At 38.9% G+C, this 20388-nt stretch overlaps 1 pseudogene; it reads right to left on the bottom strand.

Annotated features, from left to right (window-relative positions):
* Window positions 1-468: 468 nt before the first annotated feature.
* Window positions 469-2000, bottom strand: LOC102126766 (keratin, type II cytoskeletal 8 pseudogene; annotated as a pseudogene).
* Between the last annotated feature and the right edge of the window lie 18388 nt (window positions 2001-20388).

The raw sequence follows: 20388 nt of genomic DNA, 5'->3' as shown, positions 1-20388 counted from the left end.
TGGCCGCTGAGTTGAATCTTGGCTCTTCCGTCTTCTAGTTGTGTGTTCTTGCCTAATTATCCAGGCTCTCCCGTCTTCATTGGAGAAATGGAGATTACATTCTATCATCTTTATAGGGCTACTGGATAAATTAAATTAGTTAATGTAAAAATGAGGAAAAAAAAAGAAAAATAGAAAAAAGAAAAAGAAGAAAGAGAGAAAGAAGGAAGAAAGAAAAAAGAAAGAAGGAAAGAAAGAAAGAAAGAAAGAGAAAGAAAGTAAGAAAGAAAGAGAAAGAAAGAAAGAAAGAAAGAAAGAAAGAAAGAAAGAAAGAAAGAAAGAAAGAAAGAAAGAAAGCAAGCAAGCAAGCAAGCAAGCAAGCCATTGAATTGTTTTGTAGCTTGAGGCATAGGCAAGGGGGGTCCCCAGGCAGCAACCTCCCCCGCGGGTGGGCTGAATGCTAGGGTTGAGGCTCAGGTGGGTCTCGTGTTCCCTGTGCTTCCCTGCACAGCAGCCTGCCTCCAAGTTCTAGGGCAGCGGCAGGAGGGGCAGGCTGGGAGTGGCTGCCGCTGCTGTTCACTTGGGCAGGACGTCAGAGGACTCGGACACCAGCTTCCCATCCCGGGTCTCAATCTTCGCAATCACGGCCTTGGTGGAGCTGATGTGGCTGAAGGAGCTGGAGCCAGCACCAGAGCCAAAGTTGGAGCCCAGGCTGTAGCTGAGGCTGGGCTTGTGAGGCCCCTATAGGCGAAGCTTAGACCACCTGCATAGCCACTGGTGGTCTTCATATGGATACTCATGTTCTGCATCCCAGACTCCAGCCGGCTCCCCTCGCCCTCCAGCAGCTTCCTGTAGGTGGCAATATCGATGTCCTGGGCCAGTTTGAAGTTCATCAACTCCTGGTACTCACGCAGCTGCAGCACTGTGTCCTGCTTGGCCTGCTGCAGGGCGGCCTCCAGCTCGGATAGCTTGGCCTTGGCATCCTTAATGGCCAGCTCCCCACGCTGTTCCGCATCTGCTATGGTGGCCTCCAGAGAAGCCCTCTGGCCTTTGAGGCCCTCAATCTCAGCCTGGAGCCAGCTGATGTTCCGGTTTATGGTGGAGATCTCAGTCTTTGTACTACGTAGGTCATCCTCATGCTCCCCAGCCAGTGTCTGCAGTTCCTCATACTTGATCTGGTACATTCTCTCAGCCTCAGCCCAGCTGTGGTTAGTGATCTCCTCGTACTGCACCTTGACCTCAGTAATGATGCTGTCCATGTCCAGGGAGTAGCTGTTGTCCATGGACAGCACCACAGGCATGTCCATGATCTGGGACTGCAGCTGCCTGATCTCCTGTTCATACAGCTTCCTGAGGAAGTTGATCTCATCAGTCAGCCCTTCCAGGTGAGACTCCAGCTCTACCTTGCTCATGTAAGCTTCATCCACATCCTTCTTGATGAGGACAAATTCATTCTCCATCTCTGTATGCTTATCGATCTCATCCTCATATTTGTTCTTGAAGTCCTCCACAAGCTCCTGCATGTTGCCAAGCTCTACCTCCAACTACAGCTTCTTCTGGCCCAGAGTCTTCAGCTGTCACCTAAGGTTGTTGATGTAGCTCTCGAACATGTTGTCTAGGTTGCTCTGAGTCATCTTCTGCTGTTGCAGGAGACTCCACTTGTTCTCCAGCATCCTGTTCTGCTGCTCCAGGAACTGCACCTTGTCGATGAAAGAGGCAAACTTGTTGACGGTCTTGATCTGCTCCGTCTCCTGGGTGCACATAGCCTGGATGTTGGGGTCCATCTCCAGGTTAATGGGACTCAGCAGGCTCTGGTTGACCATTATGGTGGTGATGCCTTCCATGCTGCTGGCCCCACCATAGCCTCTGCCCAGGCCACCCTGGAAGCTGCTGCTGCCCACTCCGGAGAAGCTAAAGGAGCTGATGTGGGCACCAAACCCAACTGAGTAGGAGCAGCTGCTGAAGACCTAGGGGTCAGAGGTGGACACCTTGTAGGACTTCTGGTTCACCCTGATGAACATGGTGGAGGCAGGAGTGGAGGCAAGTGGCTAAACCAGGTGGAGATTCCAGAAGGAGTGGAGAAGCTGCTTCTTGGTCAAGAAAATAAAAATTTTAAAATAGACAAAAATAAACAAAATTGACACTGAAATAGCAATAACAAAATCAATGAAACAAAAAGCTGTTTTTTAAAAAAATAAAACAAAATTGACAAAGCATAAACTAGACTAATCAGGAAATAAATAAAATCAGAAATAGAAAAAGAAGACCTTACACTTGATACCACAAAAATTAAAAGGATCATTCGATGTCGGGTGTGGTGGCTCATGCCTGTAATCCCAGCACTTTGGGAGGCCAAGGCGGGTGGATCATGAGGTCAGGAGATCGAGACCATCATGGCTAACATGGTGAAATCACGTCTCTACCAAAAAATACAAAACAAACAAACAAACAAAAAAAAACCGATTAGCCAGGAATGGTGGTGGGTGCCTGTAGTCCCAGCTACTTGGGAGGCTGAGGGAGGAGAATGGCGTGAACCCAGGAGGTGGAGCTTGCAGTGAGCCAAGATCTCACCACTGCACTCCAGCCTGGGTGACAGAGCGAGACTCCATCAAAAAAAATAAAATAAAAAAGATCATTAGAGTCTATTACAAACAACTGTAAGAGAATACAAGAATATCCTCATTAGAATAATCTGAGATAAATTAAGAGAACAAATTAGAAAACCAGAAAAAATAAATTTCTGGACACAAAAAGCTATCAAGATTGAACCAAGGAAAAATAGAAAGCCTGAGCATACAATTATGAGTGAGGAGATTAACATAATAAGAAAAAAATCTCCCGTTAAAGAAAAGTCCAGGAACTGACAGTTTCACTAGTGAATCCTGCCAATCATTTTAAGGAAAACAGTATTAACTTTTCTCAAAATTCTTTAAAAAATTAAATAAGGAGGAAATTCACCCAAACTAATTCTATGAGACCAGCATTATACTGATACCAAAGCCAGAAAGAACACAACAATGAAAACTGTAGTCTAATGTCCCTGTTGAATATAGATGCAAAAGTCTTCGACAACTGAATTGAGAAGCACATTAAAAAGATCATTCACAATAATCAGGTGAGTTTATCCCAGAGGTGAAAAGATGGTTTAACATACACAAATCAATAAATGTGATACATCACATAAGCAGAATGTAGAACACACATTATATAATCACCTCAATAGACAAAGAGGAAGTATTTGATAACATGCGGCATTCTTCAGATAAAAAATAAAGTAGGTATAGAAGGAAGGCCACCTCAATACGATACAGGACAAATTTTCACAAGCAGACATCTAACAACATACTGTGTGAGGCAAAGCTGAAAGCTTTCCTCTAATATCAGGAAGAACACAAAAATATCCGCTTTTACGCCTTTATTAAACAAAAATATTTGAAGTCCTACACAGAGCAATTAGGCAACAGAAATGAATAAAAAGCATTCAAATTGGAAAGAGGGAATTCAAATTGTCCTTGTTGGCAGATGACATAATATCAAATGTAAAAAAAAAAAACCCTAAAAGTACCATAACACAACACGTAAAACTAATTAACAAATTAGGTGAAATCACAAGATATGAAATCAACATATAAAAATCTATAACATTTCTATACAGTAACAATAAACTAGTAGAAAAAAGCAATAAAGAAAGCAAACGCATTTATAATAACAACAACAAATGAATATATCAAGAAATAAATTTAACCAAAGAGGTGAGAAAACTTTGCAATAACTACTATAAAACACTGATGAAAGTAATTTAAGAAAAAATAGTAAAAGGGAATTTCATGATGATTGATTGGAAGAATTAGTATTATGAAAATGAGTATATACCAAAAATGATCCACAGATTTAATGCAAATACCAAAAAAATTCTTCACAGAAACAGAAAAAAAAAAAAGTAAAATTGTTATGGCACCACAAAATACTACAAAAGGCCAAAACAATACTGAGGGATAAAAAGCTACAGGCACTACACTACCTGACATCAAAATATACCACAAAGCTATAGTAACGAAAACACAATGGACCTGGCATAAAATCAGATACATAAAACAATGGAAAAGAATAGAGAACTCAGATATAAATCAATGAATTCATTGGCAACTCATTTTTGGCAAAAGCACCTAAAATGTAAATTGAGGAAAGAACAGTCTCTTCAATAAATGGTGCTAGATAAAGTGAGTATTTATATGCAGTAGAATAAATCTAGGCCCCAATTTCACTATATACAAAAATCAAAATAAATACTTACAAATTGCCAACATGTATATGAAAAAAATGCTTAACATCCCTAATAATGAAGAGCAAGAAAGTAAAAACCACAATGAAATATACTACTCCTTTAGAATGAATATTATTAAAAAGACAAAATAATAAATGCTGATGAGGTTGTGGAGAAAGAGGAACTTTTATACACTATTAGTGGGAACATAAGTGTTAGTGCCATTATTATGAAACACAATATTAAGATTGCTCAAAAAACTATAACTAAATCTACCATATGATGCAGCAACCACACTACTCTTACTACTGGGTAACTATTCAAAGGAAAGGAAATGAGTGTATTAAAGAGATATCTGCAATTTCATGTTTATTACAACACTATTCACAATAACCAACATGTAAAATCAACCTAAGTGTTCAACAACAAATGAATGGATAAATAAAACGTGCTACATATATGTAATGGAATACTATTCAGCCATTGAGAAGAAAGACATCCTGTCATTAATGTCAACATGGATGAGCTAAAGAGAACATTACAGAGAGATGGGAATAATATACACTGAGGACTCCAAAAGGGGAAAAGGAAGAAATAGGCAAGCATTGAAAATTTGCCTATTGGGTAATATGTTCAATATCTGCATGATGGGTCTAATAGGAGCTCAAATCTTACCATCGTGCAATATGTCCAAGTAACAAATTTGCATGTGTATTCCTGAATCCAAAGTAAACAAATGAATAATTATATAAGAAAATAAAGCAAAAAAACTCTATCATGAAACAACAGTACAAATAAAGCATTATGTTGATGCAAAAGTAATTGCGATTTTTGCCATTAAAAATAACAGCAAGCAGGACAATCCTAAGCAAAAAGGAAAAAGCTAGATGCATTGCGCTACCCAACTTCAAACTAAACTACAGGGCTACACTAACCAAAACAGCATGATACTGGTACAAAAACAGGCACAAACAGCAATGGAACAAAATAGAAAACTCAGAAATAAAACCACACATCTACAACCATTGCACCTTTGACAAACCTGACCAAAAAAATAAATAAATAAAAAGCAATGGGAAAAGGATTCCCTATTTAATAACCAATTCTGGGAGAACAGGCTATTCATATACAGAAAATTGAAACTGGACCCCTTTCTTATATCTCACACAAAAATTAACTCAAGATGAATTAAAGACTTAAATGTAAAACTCAAAACTACAAAAACCCTAGGAGAAAATCTAGGAAATACCATTCAGGACATAGGCATGGGCAAAGATTTTATGATGACATCACCAAAAGCAATTGCAACAAAAGTCAAAATTGACAACTGGGATCTAACTAAACTAAAGATCTGCACAGCAAAATAAACTATCATCGGAGTGAACAGACAACCTACGGAATGGGAGAAAATTGTTGCAATCTATCTATCTGACAATGATCTAATATCCAGAATCTACCAGGAACTTAAGCAAATTTACAAGAAAAAAAAAGCACATTAAAAAGTGGGCAAAGGAAATGAACAGACACTTTTCAAAAGAAGACATATGTGCAGCCAACAAACATAAAAAAAGCTCAACATCACTGATCATTAGAGAAATGCAAATCAAAACTACAGTGAGATACCATCTCATGCCAGTCAGAATGGTGGTTATTAACAGGTCAAGAAAGAACAGATGCTGGCAAGGTTGTGGAGAAATAGGAACAATTTTATACTGTTGGAAGGAATGTAAACTAGTTCAACCACTGTGGAAGACAGTGTGGTGAATTCTCAAAGATTTAGAACCAGAAATACCACTGGACCCAGCAATCCCATTACTGGGTCTATACCCAATTGAACATTTTTTTTTCTATTATAAAGATACATGCACACATATGTTCATTGCAGCACTATTCACAGTAGCAAAGACTTGGGTTCAACCCACATGCCCATCAATGATAGACTGGACAAAGAAAATGTGGTACATATACACCATGGAATAGGACGTAGCCATAAAAAGGAATGAGACCATGTCATTTGCAGGGACATGGATGAAGCTGGAAGTCATTATCCTCAGGGAGGGGAATAACGCACACTTGGCCTTGTTGGGAATGCAGAGGGGGAAGATCCTTCGGGAAAAGAGCTAAAATATGCCAGGCTTAATACCTAAGTGAAGGGTTGTTCGGTGCAGTAAATTACCATGAAAAACATTTACCTATTGTAACAAACCTGCACATCCTGCATATGTATCCTGAAACTTAAAAAAATAAATAAAATATAATGGCAAGAAAACTGCAATTACTTTTGCACCAACTTAATAAAATAGTTTTTGACACTAAAAATATTAAGCAAGCACAATTCAAGAACAGTAGAAGAGGAGCACCCAGATTCATAAAGCAAGTCCTTAGAGACTTACAAAGAGACTTAGACTCCCATACAATAATAATGGGAGACTTTAACACCCCACTGTCAACATTAGACAGATCAACGAGACAGAAAGTTAACAAGAATATCCAGGAATTGAACTCACCTCTGCAGCAAGCAGACCTAATCGACATCTATAGAACTCTCCACCCCAAATCAACAGAATATACATTCTTCTCAGGACCACATCACACTTATTCCAAAATTGACCACATAGTTGGAAGTAAAGCACTCCTCAGAAAATGTACAAGAACAGAAATTATAATAAACTGTCTCTCAGACCACAGTGCAATCAAACTAGAACGCAGGACTAAGAAACTCAATCAAAACCACGCAACTACATGGAAACTGAATAACCTGCCCCTGAGTGACTACCAGGTACATAACGAAATGACCGCAGAAATAAAGATGTTCTTTGAAACCAAGGAGAACAAAGATACAACATACCAGAATCTCTGGGACACATTTAAAGCAGTTTGTAGAGGGAAATTTATAGCACTAAATGCCCACAAGAGAAAGCTGGAAAGTTCTAAAATTGACGCTCTAACATCACAATTAAAAGAACTAGAGAAGCAAGAGCAAACACATTCAAAAGTTAGCAGAAGGCAAGAAATATCTAAGATCAGGGCAGAACTGAAGGAGATAGAGACACAAAAAACCCTCCAAAAAATCAATGAATCCAGGAGTTGGTTTTTGGAAAAGATCAACAAAATTGACAGACCGCTAGCAAGAAGAAAAGAGAGAAGAATCAAATAGACGCCATAAAAAATGATAAAGGGGATATCACCACCTACCCCAGAGAAATACAAACTACCATCACAGAATACTATAAACACCTCTATGCAAATAAACAAGAAAATCTAGAAGAAACGAATAATTTCCTGGACACTAACAATCTCCCAAGACTAAACCAGGAAGAAGCTGAATCCCTGAATAGAACAATAGCAGGCTCTGAAATTGAGGCAATAATTAATAGCCTACCAACCAAAAAAAGTCCAGGACCAGATGGATTCACAGCTGAGTTCTACCAGAGGTACAAGGAGGAGCAGGTATCATTCCTTCTGAAACTATTCTAATCAATAGAAAAAGAGGGAATCCTCCCTAACTCATTTTATGAGGCCAACATCCTCCTGATACCAAAGCCTGGCAGAGACACAACCAAAAAAGAGAATTTTAGACCAATATCCCTGATAAACATCGATGTAAAAATCCTCAATAAAATATTGGCAAACCAGATCCAGCAGCACATCAAAAAGCTTATCCACCATGATCAAGTGGGCTTCATCCCTGGGATGCAAGGCTGCTTCAACATGTGTAAATCAATAAACGTAATCCAGAATATAAACAGAACCAAAGACAAAAACCACATGATTATCTCAATGGATGCAGAAAAGGCCTTTGACAAAATTCAACAGCCCTTCTGCTAAAAACTCTCAATAGATTCGGTATTGATGGAACATATCTCAAAATAATAAGAGCAATTTTGGGCAAACGCACAGCCAATATCATACTGAATGGGCAAAAAGTGGAAGCATTCCCTTTGAAAACTGGCACAAGACAGGGATGCCCTCTCTCACCACTCTTATTCAACATAGTGTTGGAAGTTCTGGCTAAGGCAATCAGGCAAGAGAAAGAAATAAGGGGTATTCAGTTAGGAAAAGAAGAAGTCAAATTGTCCCTGTTTGCAGATGACATGATTGTATATTTAGAAAATCCCATCATCTCAGCCCAAAAGCTCCTTAAGCTGATAAGAAACTTCAGCAAAGTCTCAGGATACAAAATTAATGTGCAAAAATCACAAGCATTCTTATACACCAGTAACAGACAAACAGAGAGCCAAATCATGAATGAACTTCCATTCACAATTGCTCCAAAGAGAATAAAATACCTAGGAATCCAACTTACAAGGGATGTAAAGAACCTCTTCAAGGAGAACTACAAACCACTGCTCAGTGAAATAAAAGAGGACACAAACAAATGGAAGAACATACCTTGCTCATGGATAGGAAGAATCAATATCATGAAACTGGCCATACTGCCCAAGGTAATTTATAGATTCAATGCCATTCCCATCAAGCTACCAATGAGTTTCTTCACAGAATTGGAAAAAACTGCTTTAAAGTTCATATGAAACCAAAAAAGAGCCTGCATCTCCAAGACGATCCTAAGTCAAAAGAACAAAGCTGGAGGCATCACGATACCTGACTTCAAACTATATTACAAGGCTACAGTAACCAAAACAGCATGGTACTGGTACCAAAACAGAGATATAGACCAATAGAACAGAACAGAGTCCTCAGAAATAATACCACACAACTACAGCCATCTGATCTTTGATAATCCTGAGAAAAACAAGAAATGGGGAAAGGATTCCCTATTTAATAAATGGTGCTGGGAAAATTGGCTAACCATAAGTAGAAATCTGAAACTGGATCCTTTCCTTACTCCTTATATGAAAATTAATTCAAGATGGATTAGAGATTTAAATGTTAGACCTAATACCATAAAAACCCTAGAAGAAAACCTAGGTAATACCATTCAGGACATAGGCATGGGCAAGGATTTCATGTCTAAAACACCAAAAGCAACGGCAACAAAAGCCAAAATTGACAAATGGGATCTAATTAAACTAAAGAGCTTCTGCACAGCAAAAGAAACTACCATCAGAGTGAACAGGAAACCTACAGAATGGGAGAAAAGATTTGCAATCTACTCATCTGAAAAAGGGCTAATATCCAGAACCTACAAAGAACTCAAACAAATTTACAAGAAAAAAACAAACAGCCCCATCAAAAAGTGGGTAAAGGATATGAACAGACATTTCTCAAAAGAAGACATTCATACAGCCAACAGACACATGAAAAAATGCTCATCATCACTGGCCATCAGAGAAATGCAAATCAAAACCACAATGAGATACCATCTCACACCAGTTAGAATGGCGATCATTAAAATGTCAGGAAACAACAGGTGCTGGAGAGGCTGTGGAGAAATAGGAACACTTTTACACTGTTGCTGGGATTGTAAACTAGTTCAACCATTATGGAAAACAGTATGGCGATTCCTCAAGGATCTAGAACTAGATGTACCATATGACCCAGCCATCCCATTACTGGGTATATACCCAAAGGATTATAAATCATGTTGCTATAAAGACACATGCACATGTATGTTTATTGTGGCACTATTCACAATAGCAAAGACTTGGAATCAACCCAAATGTCCATCAGTGACAGACTGGATTAAGAAACTGTGGCACATATACACCATGGAATACTATGCAGCCATAAAAAAGGATGAGTTTGTGTCCTTTGTAGGGACATGGATGCAGCTGGAAACCATCATTCTTAGCAAACTATCACAAGAACAGAAAACCAAACACCGCATGTTCTCACTCATAGGTGGGAACTGAACAATGAGATCATTTGGACTTGGGAAGGGGAACATCACACACCAGGGCCTATCATGGGGAGGGGGGCGTGGGGGGAGGGATTTCATTGGGAGTTATACCTGATGTAAATGACGAGTTGATGGGTGCTGAGGAGTTGATGGGTGCAGCACACCAACAGGGCACAAGTATACATATGTAACAAACCTGCACATTATGCATATGTACCCTAGAACTTAAAGTATAATAATAATAAAAAAAGAATAGTAGAAGAAAAGAAATAATTATGATCAAAGATCTTAAAAAGGGAAAAAGTAATATCAATGAAATGAAATAGATTTTAAGGTTTTTTTTTTTGAAAAATAAGCAGAATTGACAAACCAGTAGCTAAACTTAGAAAAAACAAAAAAAGTCCTAAATGAATTAAATTTTTAATGAAAAACTAGGCATTAGAATAATACCACATAAATACAAAAACCTGTATATACCATTATAAACAAATTGAAAAGTTAGATAAAATGCAAAAATTCCTGAACACAGGTCACATACAAAGATTTATCTAAAAATAAATAGGAAACCTAAACAGACCAAGAACATGTAACGAGATTGAATAAATAACGAAATGTCTTTCAACAAAGAAAAATCTAGGAATGGACAGCTTTACTGCTGAATTCCATCATCACTTAAGAAAAGCTAGTGCTGACTATCCTCAAACTATTCAAAAAATTGAAGAGAAGGAAATTCCCCTTCACTCATTTTACAATGCCAGCATTACCGTAATATCAGAACTAAACAAAGACACCACAAGAAAACTACAGTCCGTTATTCCTGATAAACAAAGTTGCAAAAATTCTCATCAAAACACTAGCTAATAAAATCCAACAACACATCAAAAAAGACAATGCACGTCAAAAGTTGCAAAAATTCTCATCAAAACACTAGCAAATAAAATCCAACAACATCAAAAAAGACAATTATGATTAATTAATTATGATTAATTAAGATAATTAAGTGGTATTTATTCCAGGGGTACAAGGATAGTTCAACATATGTAAATCTACAAATGTGACATATCACATCAACAAAAGTAAGGAGCAAACACATAGGATCATCTAAATATAAGAAGAACTTTATATAATTCAACATTGTTTATTTAAAAACTCTCAACAAATTAGTTATAGAAGAAACTTCCCACAACATTAAAAGCCATGTATGACTAATGCACAGCTAACATCATACAGAATGGGAAAAAATAAACCTCAAAGCTTTTCCTCTAAGGACTTGAACCAGACAAGGATGCCCACTTTCACCATTACTCTACAACATATTGTTGTAATTCCTAGCCAGATGAAATAGATAAGAAAAAAAGAAAAAAAAATCCAGCTGCATCCATGTCCCTACAAAGGACACAAACTCATCCTTTTTGATGGCTGCATAGTATTCCATGGTGTATATGTGCCACATTTTCTTAATCCAATCTGTCACTGATGGACATTTGGGTTGATTCCAAGTCTTTGCTATTGTGAATAGTGCTGCGATAAACATACGTGTGCATGTGTCTTTATAGCAGCATAATTTATAATCCTTTGGGTATATACCCAGTAATAGGATGGCTGGGTCGTATGGTACATCTAGTTCTAGATCCTTGAGGAATCGCCATACTGTTTTCCATAATGGTTGAACTAGTTTACAATCCCACCAACAGTGTAAAATTGTTCCTATTTCTCCACATCCTCTCCAGCACCTGTTGTTTCCTGACTTTTTAATGATCGCCATTCTAACTGGTGTGAGATGGTATCTCATTGTGGTTTTGATTTGCATTTCTCTGATGGCCAGTGATGATGAGCATGCTGCTGGAAACCATCATTCTTAGCAAACTATCACAAGAACAGAAAACCAAACACCGCATGTTCTCACTCATAGGTGGGAACTGAACAATGAGATCACTTGGACTCAGGAAGGGGAACATCACACACAGGGGCCTATCATGGGGAGGGGGGAGGGGGGAGGGATTTCATTGGGAGTTATACCTGATGTAAATGACGAGTTGATGGGTGCAGCACACCAACATGGCACAAGTATACATATGTAACAAACCTGCACGTTATGCACATGTACCCTACAACTTAAAGTATAATAATAATAAATAAATTTAAAAAAAAAAAAGAAATAGGATTGCCATTTGACCCAGCAATCTCACTTCTTGGGTATATACCTAAAGAAAAATAATTCATTCTATCAAAAAGACACAAGCACCTATATGTTCATTGCACTACTATTCATTATAACAAAGAAATGGAATCAACTCAGGTACCCATCAAAGGTAGATTGGATAAAGAAAATGTGGTACATATACACCATGGAATATTGCACAGCCATAAAAAGAATGAAATCCTGTCCTTTAAAAAGAATGAAATCATGTCCTTTGCAGTAACATGGATGGAGTTGGAGACCATTATCCTAAGTGAATTAACATAAGAACAGCAAACCAAATACTGCATGTTCTCACTTATAAGTAGGAGCTAAACATTGAATACACACGAATGTAAAGATAGCAACAATAGACACTGGGGACCACTAGACAGTGGAGGGTGGGACAGGAGTGTAGACTGAAGAACTATCTGTTGGGTACTATGCTTACTTTCTGGGAGATGAAATCACTGGGACTCCAAGCTTCAGCATCATGCAATTTGCCTATGTAATAAACCTGCATGTGTACCCTATAATTTATAATAAAAATTGAAATTATTAAAAAAAAAGAAAAAAAATCCAAATCAGAAAAGAAGTCAAATTGTCTCTCTTTCCTTATATAATGTCATATTTATATAGACCCATAGATTCTATCAAAAAGCTAACAGACTTGTTTAACAAATTCAGTAAAGTTGCAGGATACAAAATCAACATATAAAAATTAGCAGTTTTGTTTGTTTGTTTCCAAGATTAGAGACTTTTAGCATGCTTCAGGCACTAGGAAATAGCAAGATATTGCATAAAGAGCAACTCTGTGGGTTTTTTTTTTTTTTAATATACTTTAAGTTCTAGGGTACATGTGCATAACGTGCAAGTTTGTTACATATGTATACTTGTGCCATGTTGCTGTGCTGCACCCATCAACTCCTCAGCACCCATCAACTCGTCATTTACATCAGGTATAACTCCCAACGCAATCCCTCCTCCCTCCCCTCTCCCCATGATAGGCCCTGGTGTGTGATGTTCCCCTTCCCGAATCCAAGTGATCTCATTGTTCAGTTCCCACCTATGAGTGAGAACATGCGGTGTTTGGTTTTCTGTTCTTGTGATAGATTGCTAAGAATGATGGTTTCCAGTTGCATCCATGTCCCTACAAAGGACACAAACTCATCCTTTTTTATGGCTGCATAGTATTCCATGGTGTATATGTGCCATATTTTCTTTTTTTTTTTTTTTTTTGAGACGGAGTCTCGCTCTGTCACCCAGGCTGGAGTACAGTGGCCGGATCTCAGTTCACTGCAAGCTCTGCCTCCTGGGTTCACGCCATTCTCCTGCCTCAGCCTCCGGAATAGCTGGGACTACAGGCGCCCGCCACCTCGCCCGGCTAGTTTTTTTTTTTTGTATTTTTTAGTAGAGACGGGGTTTCACCGGGTTAGCCAGGATGGTCTCGATCTCCTGACCTCGTGATCCGCCCGTCTCGGCCTCCCAAAGTGCTAGGATTACAGGCTTGAGCCACCGCGCCTGGCTATGTGCCATATTTTCTTAATCCAGTCTGTCATTGATGGACATTTGGGTTGATTTCAAGTCTTTGTTATTGTGAATAGTGCCGCAATAAATATACGTGTGCATGTGTCTTTATAGCAGCATGATTTGTAATCCTTTGGGTATATACCTACTAATGGGATGGCTGGGTCATATGGTACATTTAGTTCTAGATCCTTGAGGAATCGCCATACTGTTTTCCATAATGGTTGAACTAGTTTACAATCTCACCAACAGTGTAAAAGTGTTCCTATTTCTCCACATCCTCTCCAGCACCTGTTGTTTCCTGACTTTTTAATGATCGCCATTCTTTTTTTTTTAATCCCCTTATTTAATAATATATTGTGTATCAGATTTTGCTAAGGGAGGATCCAAGGTGCACAGTTAAGCAGGCATACTATAGTATAACAGATTTCCAGATTTGTTTTAGAATCAGTTTAAAAATAGGAACCTTCATCTCAGAAAAATGCAGAGGAGGTTATGCTTAAAGTTCAGGGGTTTATGTTTTCCCATGTGTCTACTTTTGCTTTTGTTACCTGTGCTTTCAGTGTCATAACCATAAAATCATTGCCAGGACCAATGTCATGGAGATTTTCCCTATGCTTTCTTCAGGGAGTTTCATAGTTTAGGTCTTACATTAAGTGTAATCCATTTTGAGTTGATTTTTGCTTATGGTGTAAGATAAGGGTCCACTATGATTCTTTTACATGTGGATACATGGATGTTCTAATACCATATGTTGAAGAGATTATCTTGTCTCTATTGTGTATTTTTGACACCCTTGTCAAAGATCAGTTGTTCATATTCATGTGGGTTGATTTTTGAGCTCGCTCTTCTGTTGCATTGGTGTATATGTTTGCCTTTATGCCCATACCACACTATTTTCATTGCTGTCATTGAGAATATATTTTGAAATGAGAAATTGTGATGCTTCGAGCTTTTTTCTTCCTTCAAAGATTGATTTGGTTATTCAGGGTCCTTTGTGGTTCCATATCTGTGAGTTATTTATTTATTTATTTATTTATTTATTTTATTATTATACTTTAAGTTCTAGGGTACATGTGCATAATGTGCAGATTTGTTACATATGTATACTTGTGCCATGTTGCTGGGCTGCACCCATCAACTCGTCAGCACCCATCAACTCGTCATTTACATCAGGCATAACTCCCAATGCAATCCCTCCCCCCTCCCCCCTCCCCATGATAGGCCCCGGTGTGTGATGTTCCCCTTCCCGAATCCAAGTGATCTCATTGTTCAGTTCCCACCTGTGAATGAGAACATGCGGTGTTTGGTTTTCTGTTCTTGTGATAGTTTGCTAAGAATGATGGTTTCCAGCTGCATCCATGTCCCTACAAAGGACACAAACTCATCCTTTTTTATGGCTGCATAGTATTCCATGGTGTATATGTGCCACATTTTCTTAATCCAGTCTGTCACTGATGGACATTGGGGTTGATTCCAAGTCTTTGCTATTGTGAATAGTGCCGCAATAAACATACATGTGCATGTGTCTTTATAGCAGCATGATTTATAATCCTTTGGGTATATACTCAGTAATGGGATGACTGGGTCATATGGTACATCTAGTTCTAGATCCCTGAGGAATCGCCATACTGTTTTCCATAATGGTTGAACTAGCTTACAATCCCACCAACAGTGTATAAGTGTTCCTATTTCTCCACAGCCTCTCCAGCACCTGTTGTTTCCTGACTTTTGAATGATTGCCATTCTAACTGGTGTGAGATGGTATCTCATTGTGGTTTTGATTTGCATTTCTCTGATGGCCAGTGATGATGAGCATTTTTTCATGTGTCTGTTGGCTGTATGAATGTCTTCTTTTGAGAAATGTCTGTTCATATCCTTTGCCCACTTTTTGATGGGGCTGTTTGTTTTTTTCTTGTAAATTTGTTTGTGTTCTTTGTAGGTTCTGGATATTAGCCCTTTTTCAGATGAGTAGATTGCAAAAATTTTCTCCCATTCTGTAGGTTGCCTGTTCACTCTGATGGTAGTTTTAATTTAGGAAATAAAATGGGAATCCACTGGAATTGTGAAGGATACCCCGGATCCTAGGGAGAAGATGTCTGACAAAAGAGAGTGCAATGCAATGTGAGACAGGCAGAGAGTATTCCTCTGTGACTTACTTTTTCACTGGGGATCTGAGCAACCCAGGCTATTGGAGAGGACTTTTTTTCTTCTAAGTCTGAGCTAACTTGGGGAGAGGGTTGGAGATGCAGAGAGGGAAAAATTACTGGGGAAAGATGCAGACATTTTTCCCAGACCCAGAGAGAGAGCAAGATGTTTTTAATCCAAGCATATACAAAGTCAATCATCTTTTGGCGACACGGCTGTGTGTCAGTGCAAGCATTTTAGTCTAGGGCCAAAGATTTGAATGCTTCCTGTGGCATGGGGTAGGTGCGTCCACAGCGAGAATTGTGGAAAGCACCTCAGAATTAGGCGCTGGAATTGTGCTCTATTCCACTGCAGGCCTGGGGCAGGAAAAGAGTTGTTACAGTTATAGTTTCTCCTGGGCAATGTGACTTGCAAAAAGGGCCAGCTTCACAACATGGAGCTAATCTGTATGTATCATTGTGAGGTGCTCCAGCATGCTCCTCTGAGATCATGGTGCAGTGAGGCCCTCTCATCTCCACTCACAGCTAGACCATGCATTCAAAGCACCTGCTTGCCTGAATTGGCATCTTGAGTTGCCACACCTGCCTGCAAAGAGGTTGTGGTGTATCAAGCCCCGCTCCACTCCATGCCCAAGTGGACCTCCAGACATTGAGAGAATATACTCTATTGGATTACTATCCTGAGTCATCCCACCCTTCTTGTACAGAGATCCGGGTGCAAGGGGGGCACCTCTGCTTCACAGACAGTTGGAGCACCTGCTCACCTGAATCAGCAACCTGAGCCACCCTACCCAGCCCATGCAAACACCACGGTGAAGCTGGGCCCTTGCTGTGCCACACTCAGACAGATATTCAGGCATTAGGAGCACCCGCTCTCTTTGATCAGCAGCCTGAGTCACCTCACCCTTCCTATGCAGAGACCATGGTGCAGCCAGGTCATCTCTGGTCCACACCAAGGCAGATATCCAGACATGTGGAGCACCCACACTCATAGATTAAGAGTTTAAACTCCCTTCCCTGTACAGAAAATGTGGGGCTGAAAAGGTTTCCCAGCTCCATTTCTGGGCACACCTCTGGGCACTTGCTGGCTACCCACTGGATTCTTCCTCTGTGTTGGTGCTTGTGCCAGCCATCAGGAACATGTATGTTGGCCTGGCCATCTCAGGATCCCCAATCTTGCTTCATATCCCTCAAGGCAGAGCAGGAAGCTCAGACCGCTGTGTACTTCATGATTCAGCCAGTTGGCTGAAACAAACAGAGAGCATCTCCCAATAAACAATAATCAAATATATATGCCACCCCATTGACTGATTTCTTACCCATAAGTGCACCATCTACCACCTTTTAGGTCAAACTTCACAGCCAAATATAAAAACTGCCATCAGAAGTGCATAGAGTTATATAGAAGCAAAGCCAAAAGACCCAACCCAAAATTCCCTACAGTCACATCTTCTGGACACAGGAGAAAAGGAAAAGGTAAAAAATCCCAATAATACTATAGGAAAGGAAGGAAAAAATCCCAGCCCACAAGAAAATAATGACAAAAATTGGAAGTGCCAACATCTCTAGATGAGAAAAAACAGCACAATAATTTGGGCACTATAAAAAACTTTAATGTAGTGACACCACCAAAGGATCACAGTAGCTCTCCAACTATGGTCCTCAACAAAAAGAGAAACTCAGAAATAGAAAAGGAATTCAAAGCATAGATTGCAATGAAGCTCAATGGAATCCAAGACGTGTTTGAAAACCAGCACAAAGAAACTTCTACAGCAATCCAAGAATTGAAGGAAAAGATAAACACCTTAAAAAAATCAATTATAGCTCTTAGAACAAAAGAACTCAGGTAAAAATTTACAAAATAAAATGAAAACTTTTGTAAATATATGAGACAAAGCAGAAACATATTAGAGCTTTAACACCAGTATTTTTTTCTAATATATTTAAACTTTTTATTTATTTATTTATTTATTTATTTTATTATACTTTATGTTCTAGGGTACATGTGCACAACATGCAGGTTTCTTACATATGTATATATGTGCCATGTTGTTATGCTGCACCCATTTACATTAAGTATATCTCCTAATGCTATCCCTCCCCCATCCCCCAACCCCACAACAGGCCCCTGTGTGTGATGTTCCGCTTCCTGTGTCCAAGTGTTCTCACTGTTCAACATGTGGTGTTTGGTTTCATGTTCTTGTGATAGTTTCCTGAGAATGATGGTTTCCAGCTGCATCCATATCCCTACAAAGGACATTAACTCATCCTTTTTTGTGTGTATATGTGCCACATTTTCTTAATCCAGTCTGTCATAGATGGACATGTGGATTGGTTCCAAGTCTTTGCTATTGTGAATAGTGCCACAATAAACATATGTGTGCATGTGTCTTTATAGCAGCATGACTTATAATCCTTTGAGTATATAACCAGTAATGGGATGGCTGGGTCACATGGTATTTCTAGTTCTAGGTCCTTGAGGAATCGCGACACTGTTTTCCACAATGGTTGAACTAGTTTACAGTCCCACCAACAATGTAAAAGTGTTCCTATTTCTTCACATCCTCTCCAGCACCTGGTGTTTCCTGACTTTTGAATGATTGCCATTCTAACTGGTGTGAGACGGTAACTCATTGTGGTTTTGATTTGCATTTCTCTGATGGCGAGTGATATGAGCACTTATTCTTGCTTCTGCTGACTGCATAAATGTCTTCTTTTGAGAACTGTCGGTTCATATACTTTGCCTAGTTTTTGATGGGGTTGTTTGTTTTTTTTTTTTATAAATTTGTTTGAGTTCTTTGTAAGTTCTGGATATTAGTCATTTGTCAGATGAGTAGATTGCAAAACTTTTCTCCCATTCTGTAGGTTTCCTGTTCACTCTGATGGTACTTTCTTTTGCTGTGCAGAAGTTCTTTAGTTTAATTAGATCCCATTTGTCAATTTTGGCTTTTGTCGCCATTGCTTTTGGTGCTTCACACATGAAATTCTTGCCCACGCCTATGTCCTGAATGGTATTACCTAGGTTTTCTTCTAGGGTTTTTATGGTTTTAGGTCTAACATTTAAGTCTCTAATCCATCTTGAATTAATTTTCGTATAAGGAGTAAGGTAAGGATCCAGTTTTGGCTTTCTACTTATGGCTAACCAATTTTCCCAGCAGCATTTATTAAGTATGGAATCCTTTCCCCATTTCTTGTTTCTCTCAGGTTTGTCAAAGATCAGATGGCTGTAGATGTGTGGTATTATTTCTGAGGACTCTGTTCTGTTCCATTGGTCTATATCTCTGTTTTGGTACCAGTACCATGCTGTTTTGGTTACTGTAGCCTTGTAGTATAGTTTGAAGTCAGGTAGCATGATGAATCCAACTTTGTTCTTTTGACTTAGGATCGTCTTGGAGATGCGGGCTCTTTTTTGGTTCCATATGTATTTTAAAGTAGTTGTTTCCAATTCTGTGGAGAAAGTCATTGGTAGCTTAATGGGGATGGCATTGAATCTATAAATTACCTTGGGCAGTATGGCCATTTTCACAATATTGATTCTTCCTATCCATGAGCATGGTATGTTCTTCCATTTGTTTGTGTCCTCTTTTATTTCACTAATCAGTGCTTTGTAGTTCTCCTTAAAGAGGTCCTTTACATCTCTTGTATGTTGGATTCATAGGTATTTTATTCTCTTTGAAGCAATTGTGAATGGAAGTTCATTCCTGATTTGGCTCTCTGTTTGTCTGTTACTGCTGTATACGAATGCTTGTGATTTTTGCAAATAGATTTTGTATCCTGAGACTTTCCTGAAGTAGCTTATCAGCTTAAGGAGCTTTTGGGCTGAGATGATGGGATTTTCTAAATATACAATGATGTCATCTGCAAACAGGGACAATTTGACTTCTTCTTTTCCTAACTGAATACCCTTGATTTCTTTCTCTTGCCTGATTGCCCTCACCAGCATTTCCAACACTATGTTGAATAGGAGTGGTGAGAGAGGGTATCCCTGTCTTGTGCCAGTTTTCAAAGGGAATGCTTCCACTTTTTGCCCATTCAGTATGATATTGGCTGTGCGTTTGCCCAAAATTGCTCTTATTATTTTGAGATACGTTCCATCAATACCGAATCTATTGAGAGTTTTTAGCATGAAGGGCTGTTGAATTTTGTCAAAGGCCTTTTCTGCATCTATTGAGATAATCATGTGGTTTTTGTCTTTGGTTCTGTTTATATGCTGGATTTCATTTATTAATTTGCATATGTTGAACCAGCCTTGCATCCCAGGGATGAAGCCCACTCGATCATGGTGGATAAGCTTTTTGATGTGCTGCTGGATTCAGTTTGCTAGTATTTTATTGAGGATTTTTGCATCGATGTTCATCAGGGATGTTGGCCTAAAATTCTCTTTTTTTGTTGTGTCTCTGCCAGGCTTTGGTATCAGGAGGATGTTGGCCTCATATAATGAGTCAGGGAGGATTCCCTCTTTTGCTACTGATTGGAATACTTTCAGAAGGAA

This window comes from Macaca fascicularis, chromosome X (assembly GCF_037993035.2).
Source record: "Macaca fascicularis isolate 582-1 chromosome X, T2T-MFA8v1.1".
Classification (NCBI taxonomy): domain Eukaryota; kingdom Metazoa; phylum Chordata; class Mammalia; order Primates; family Cercopithecidae; genus Macaca; species Macaca fascicularis.
Note: the sequence above shows the minus strand (reverse complement) of the source record. Positions and strands in the feature narration are given on the sequence as shown.